General features: G+C 37.2%; 1 non-coding gene across 1 annotated transcript; it reads right to left on the bottom strand.

Annotated features, from left to right (window-relative positions):
* Nucleotides 1–2,986: 2,986 nt before the first annotated feature.
* Nucleotides 2,987–3,088, bottom strand: LOC148091824 (U6 spliceosomal RNA). Its single transcript, XR_015715484.1, has one exon. It is a non-coding gene; the product is annotated as a U6 spliceosomal RNA (small nuclear RNA).
* Between the last annotated feature and the right edge of the window lie 3,900 nt (nucleotides 3,089–6,988).

Below are 6,988 nucleotides of genomic sequence, written 5' to 3'. Positions count from 1 at the left end.
GCAAAAACAAACAAACAACATCAAAGTGAACCATAGAGAGATAAAAAAGATTGAAAAGGGAAAGAAGAAGAGCATTAGTAAGTAGTGGGGTAATATAAAGGGTCCTACTGTATGTTTGATTATCAGGATACATGGAGAGAGAATAGAGGGCTGAAAAAAACATTTGAAAAAAAATGGTCAAAATTTATCCAAATGTGGTGAAAACTATGTACTCACAGATCAAATAATATCACTGAGATCCGAACAGAAAAACATAAAGTAAACTATGCCAAGGTACATCTTAATCAAATTTTTGTAAACCAGTGATAAAGAAAAAAAATTAAAAGCAGCCAGAGAGAAAAGGTACATTATATATACCTTAGCAATGATAAGAATGACATCAGATTTCCTTTAAGTAACCACACATGCCAGAAAACAGTGGACATTTTCTTTAACATACTGAAAGAAAAAATGTAGGCCTAGAATTCTACATGCAGCAAAAAGAGCCTTGAGAAGTCAGGCAAAATAAAGACTTTGCCAGATGAACAATAGCTGGGAGGATCCATTGTCAGCAGATATGCACAGTAGAAAACAGTGAGACATTTTTTTAGACAGAAGAAAAATGATACTATATGGAAATTTGGATCTGTACTAAAGAATGAGGGCACTTGAAATAGTATATGTGAGGGTAAATATAAAAGCCTTTGCCCTCATTGCTTTAAAGCTTATTAAGAAATAATTGAGTGTTTAAAGCAAAAATAATTACAATGTGGAGGTTACAACATTTATAAAGTATATGAGTACAATATAAAAAAAGAAGGAAGTGAGATAAGTATACTATTCCAGAGTTCTTACACCATCCATGATATAATAAAATATTTTAAGGTAGACTCCAGTAAGTTAAAAAACACATTTGTAAACACTAACAGATCATTTAAAAATATCTAAACAAAGACGTATAAAAATATCTAAACAAATAAGGAAACAGTGGAGATAAAATAGAATAAAAAATACCCAGTTGTCCCAAAGAAGATAAAGAACAAAGAACATACGGGACAACGAAAAAATAATAACAGCTAAATGTTAAATTTAAATTCAGTCATATTGATAATTGCATTACATATAAATGGTCTAAATATACAAATGAAAAGCAGAGATTGCCATATAAAAGTAATATTCTACTATATGCTGTCTAAAAGACACCCCATTTTAAATGTAAAGTCCCAGATAGGATTGGAAATGGTAAAAGATATACTATAAAGCACTAATCAAATGAAAGTTAGACTGGCTATATTTATATCAGATTTTGGATAAAGAGAAATTGTATATGTACCCAATCACAGAGTTTAAAAACACATGAAAACAAAACTGAAAGAACTGAAAGGAGAAATGGGCAAATGCACAATTATCATTGAAGATTTCAGCATTTCTCTTTCAGTAATTGGGTTAACAAGTACAAAGAAAATCTGTAGAAATATAGAAAACTTGAACAACACCATTAACTAACTTGACCTAATTAACATTTATATAATATTCTGCTCAGAAACAAGAGAATATATATTATTTTCAAGTGGACATGTAACATTTATCTAGATGTAAAACATTCTAGGCCATAAAGCAAGTGTCAATAAAGACATGAATTAAAATCATATAAAGTATGTTCTCTTATTAAAATAAGTTAGAAATAAATTACAGTTATCTAGAAAATTCCAAATACTTTGAAATTAAACAACACCCTTCTAAATAATCCATGGGTCAAAGATGGACTTACCAGAGAAATTAAAATATATTTGAACTTAATTAAAAACACACATAACATTAAAATACGTGGAATGTAGCTAAGTAGCGTTTAGAAAGGAACATTTATAGCGTTTATTAATTATATTATAAAAGAAAAAGGGTTTCAAATACATAACTTAGATGGTACTGAAATAATTGCATATCTGAATGTAATAATAACAAAAAATAAAGAATATGGGTCCTACTTTAAAGTATACACAATTTTGTGTAAATAAAATTAACTCAAAATTGATTAAAGACCTAAATGTAAGAGCTAAAAATATTAACCATTAAAAAAGAAAAAGAAAGAAAAAAAGAGCAAATATATGTGACCTTGTGTTAGGCAAAGATTTCTTAAATTGAAAGTATAAAGTATGAACTATAAAAAAATAGATTAAGTTTTATCAAAATTATACTTTTGATCTTCAAAAGACTCATAAAAAATAAAATGTCAGGGCACTGGTTGTGAGAAAATATTTGAAAAACATATATCTCATAAAAAGCTTATTTTCAGAATAATGAACTGTTACAACTTCATAATAAAAGGACAGCTTATTTTAAAAATGGGGCCAAAATTTGCGCATTCATAGATGGCAAATAAGCATATAAAAGGATGTTCAGCGTGTCAAATCATTAAGAAAATGCAGATAAAAATTACAGCGGGATACTTCTGCATACCTACCAGAATGGTACCCAAAATAGCAAGTGTTGGTTGGGAGGTGTAGCAACCTCATACACTGCTGGTGGGAATGAAAATCATACAGCTGCTTTGGAAAACTGTGTAGCACTGTAAAGTTAAACATACACTTACCATATGACCCAACAATTCTAAATTTTTACCCAAACATACATCCCTCCAAAAAACTGGTAAAGAAACATTCATAGCAACTTTATTCATAATAGTTTCAAACTGGGACCAAATCAAATTTCTGTCAATAGGCAAATGGATAGACAACTTGTGGTATAAACATAGAATCAAAGATACTCATTAATAAAAAGAAATAAAATACGTATAACAAGGATGAAATTCAAAGATATTTTGTCCAGTGAAAGGTCCGTCATAAAGGAATACATGCTGTATGAATCCATTTACATGAACTTCTTTAAAGGGCACAAATACGGTGGCAGAAACCAGATCTATTTACTACAAAGAGGTCAAGCGTTGGCAGAATGAAAGGAGCTTCTGTGTCGTGCTGGTGGGGTGGTGCATGTTTGTCAAAACTCATCGAAATGTGTAGTATTTCAAACTGGTGAATCCTGCGTGTCCTCCTTGCGCAGGGGCCATGCTAATCTTCTCTGGATCATTCCTCAAGCTGGTGCGTTTTACCATATACAGATTATGCCTCAATAAAACCGACAACACGCCAGCCACCATCCTGGGGTAATTTGTGCAGGAAGCAAAAAATAATCTTTTCGTCATTTTGCCTCTTTTCCTTTCCAACGACGTTAACACTGGTGTCATGTCTTAGTCGTCATGTTTTGTTGAAATCTAACATTCACTAAAAGTGAAGAGGAGACTATTAATAAACAGAAACACTCTTTGGGAAGATGCTGTAAGCTTCTATTGGTAGCATGAAGCGACAGGAAAAGTAAATACTAATCAGTCATAATCTAATTAATTGCCAAGTGGCAGAACGCAAGATGAAAAGCTCCGTGGAGATGAAGATAGCTCCTTGGGCTTACAAGTGCTCTAATGGCTCTTGCATCCCAGGTGTGGAAAGAGAGAAGACGGAAAAAAACACACCCAGTTGCAAAGCTGTCAGACGCTTTGGGCCTTTGGCTCCCGGACAGAAAGGTCACTGCTGCCTTTTCCAAAATGCTAACAGCAATCTTGCTTAGGCAGCAGCAGTTCTGTTCGCAGCCGAGCAAGCCCGGCCGGCCGTGATCGACAGGGTGCCATCTCCGGGTCCCTCTCCTAACCGTGCTTACCGACGTGGCCTTGCAGTCCCCTGCTCAGCGTGGGCGCAGCAGGGCGTGGGGGCAGAGAGCCAGCCAGGCTCCATGCGGCACGCGCTCCTCGCTGCGGGCCGCTGGGGACTGTTCTGCTCAGCAGGTCAGCCTGCCGAAGGCCGAGAGAGCCGCGGAGATGGGAATGCTGCGGGCAGAGCCCAGACACTCCTCGGTGCCTATTTGTGGCTGTCAGCTAGGGGTCCAGTTTGAGTGAATGATGGCATTGTCACCTGAAAGTAAATATGTGGAGATGGGTTAAAAGTCTGGTTTAATAGAAAAGAAGGAAATAAGCCTGGTCCTGTCGGTTGGTAATGGGATGATTCAGAGAATTTCATCTATTAAGAGCTCATATGGTGTAGAACATGAACCAATTAATCAGGTTCACAGGTTTGTGGCTCAGAAGGGCCCATGTTTGGTTTAATGCTCTGCTGTTACCGTCTTGAAATTACTGATAATTTAATCTTTGAACTTGTGTTTGATAAGTGAAACCCAATGGGACAGTGGCCCACATGTGGTATGTGCAATGTGGGTCTGCCATTCCTTTGCCACCCCATTCACATATAAACTACACAATGTACCATGAGTGTAGAATTCCAGGCCACCCTCAGGGCATGGGAGTTCAGAGAGACTTAAAGCGAGTACAAAGCAAGACTAAATAAGTGGGTCCATCCATGCACAGTGTCCAGAGCTCTAGAGGCCACGCCTTCTATGTGAACTAGAACGTGCTTCAAATGCAGCGCAAACGTAGCAGTGTTCTAAGAAACAGAAACAACCAAGAAATCACACGTGCTTTCTGACTTGCGCTGCTTCCTTGCACTAGCCAACCATTTATGCTGAACTGAGGAGGAAAAAGAAAAGATAGGGCAACTTGTAGTTATTTTTTTTTCTTTTCAGTTCTTCATTACTCCTCAGTAAGCTGAAGATAGAGCATGCTGGTAGAATCTGTACATATCAAAAAGTGACACAAAAACAGCTGGCTTATTTTGTTCAATGTTTCCACTCTTTTGATTAAGAGTGAAATTCCTATGCATGTAGGAGCTACAAAGTACAAGTTATGTAATTTCAGTGATTTTGTATATGAGTTAAATGCTCTTGTATTTGCATTTAAAACTAGCAGTGCACAATATAAAGATAAATGGTAAAATTTATTCTAATAATTAAAATTTTTAATTTTTTTTACTTAGAATTATTATAAATAGCAAATAAAGCACACATGATGAATAGAGAAAAATAGATGTTTGCAGGACAAAACAAAAAGCTTTTTATTTTGGTGCCTTTAATGATATTTTTTCATGCTTTTTGAACATGGTGCCCCACATTTTCATCCTGAACAGGGCCCTACAAATTATGTAGTCAGGGCCCTGCCATCAATACTGGGTTCTCTTCCAGGTGAAGTCCATTAGTGCTGTTTTGCCTGTCAAATATCAGCTATGGAAGGCAGCCACACTTTATAATTTTGTGCCTCTGACTACTCAGCCTTCTAACATAGGCTGAGCAATCAAGTAGATTTTTTTCTGCATCAAGCAGTCCGTCAGACAATTATGAAATATCTACTATATGTCACTTACTCATTATAAAAACTTTATAGCTTAGTTGAGGGAATGGATATTTACATAGCAAAGTGATATGTGCCACCTAAAATAGACATTAAAACACACAGGTAAGAGTAATGTAATTGCTGGCTGGCCAGTAGTGGATGACAGACTTGATTTTACTGAGCTGGCATTGTTTAAGCACAATTGAAAAGGGAAGGAATTTTGCAGGTAGTTGGGGGATTAATGAGAGAACATTTTCAGGCCAACAAATATTTTATTCCCATAACTTAATCCACTACAATGCACTCTGCTTTTGAGCTTTAGAATTTGTTGTTCTTTTTGAGTTTATAATTATGCATATACTGACAGACACTTTTAGAGTTTTTCTCTATAACGTAAGGCTAATTCTTGTGTTTGTGACAATGTACATGTATATTTCTTTTTAAACATTTTTGGTTCCTTTTTTTCCATTATAGGGTGAGATTTTAAAAATTACAGTGTGTTTGTGCTATTATCTCACCCATCATGATTTCAAAAAAGTGGTGTTTACTTTGAAAAATAACCTGGAACATTTTGCCTTCTTTTTTATTGTAACCAGTGAGACAAGATATATAAAACGTGGTAGTGGGGAGAAAAAAAAATCACTCCCAAATTCTAGAGAAATTCACCAGAGACATGGCTCCATGAGTAACACCAATGACAAAATGATTAGATTAGGGTTACAACTCAAGACCCACTTAATATATGGGACACTTTTCAAATTCGAGGTGACATGCTAGTGTATTAACTGGGAGCAATATGCTATAGGAATCAAATAACGCATCTGAAATTACTTTAAACCTGTCATAAAGATGTCTGTGGTAACTGCGAGTCTTTTCAGCTCTGGAGGTTGGGTGGGTTATGATGGACATCGTTCCTATTTTGATTAAAGGTGGAAGATAGTTATTGGTCACACAGAGCAACATAATTCTATAGGCTGTGCCACCTCTCTATTCCCTGTGATAGCAGGAGCGTGGGGGAGTCAAAGCGGGAATGATGGGAGCTGAGGTGGAGAAATCGATCGGAAACGTGGTGTGGCTGTGGGGCAGTGGCCCAGAGAGCAATTCCAGGCTCTCCTTTTCCACTGCTCCTTCCCCACTGATTCAGATGACTGAGCCCGGCCCTCCCTTCTCCCCTGGGAAGGAAGTCCTGGCCACAGGGCAGAAAGCAATGCTCACGACTGAAGAATGGGAAATGAAAACCTGCCTGGAGCTGTGGTAGCTGAAGGTTATGGTTAAACCATGTTTACCTATAAACCTACTCGTGTTGGAGGCGAAGGGATGTGCTTTCAGAGATTGTTTTCCTCCAGAGATAAATGTGTTGTAGACACTCACTCCCATCCTGACACTCTAAAGAGGCTTTTATAAATGTTGTTCTCTCACTTCCCTTTGTTTGGCTTTTAGCAGCAGGAAGCCAAGAAATGGCCCATCCTCGGTGTTGAAGACTCTGGGGAAAGGTTGCAAAAAAAAACAACACCTGCAGGTGTGGAAGGCTATTCAGTGACTCCCGGAGTGCAGAAGGCCATGAAGAAATTATGAGATTAGAGGACTGAGAGAGTGACAGCAGCTGCCTTTCAGCAGCTTTCTCCTATTGCCCTGAGAAAGATTCAACTCTAGCAGAATCACTTAGGGCCCGGGAAAACAGTGCAAAGTGAAGACAGGGCTAGAAAGGATAGCTGTCCACCGCAGGGAGAGAAGAGATATTTG

Source organism: Miniopterus natalensis, chromosome 12 (assembly GCF_054644295.1).
Source record: "Miniopterus natalensis isolate mMinNat1 chromosome 12, mMinNat1.hap1, whole genome shotgun sequence".
NCBI classification, from domain to species: Eukaryota; Metazoa; Chordata; class Mammalia; order Chiroptera; family Miniopteridae; genus Miniopterus; species Miniopterus natalensis.
This window is presented reverse-complemented; position numbering and strand designations above follow the sequence as displayed.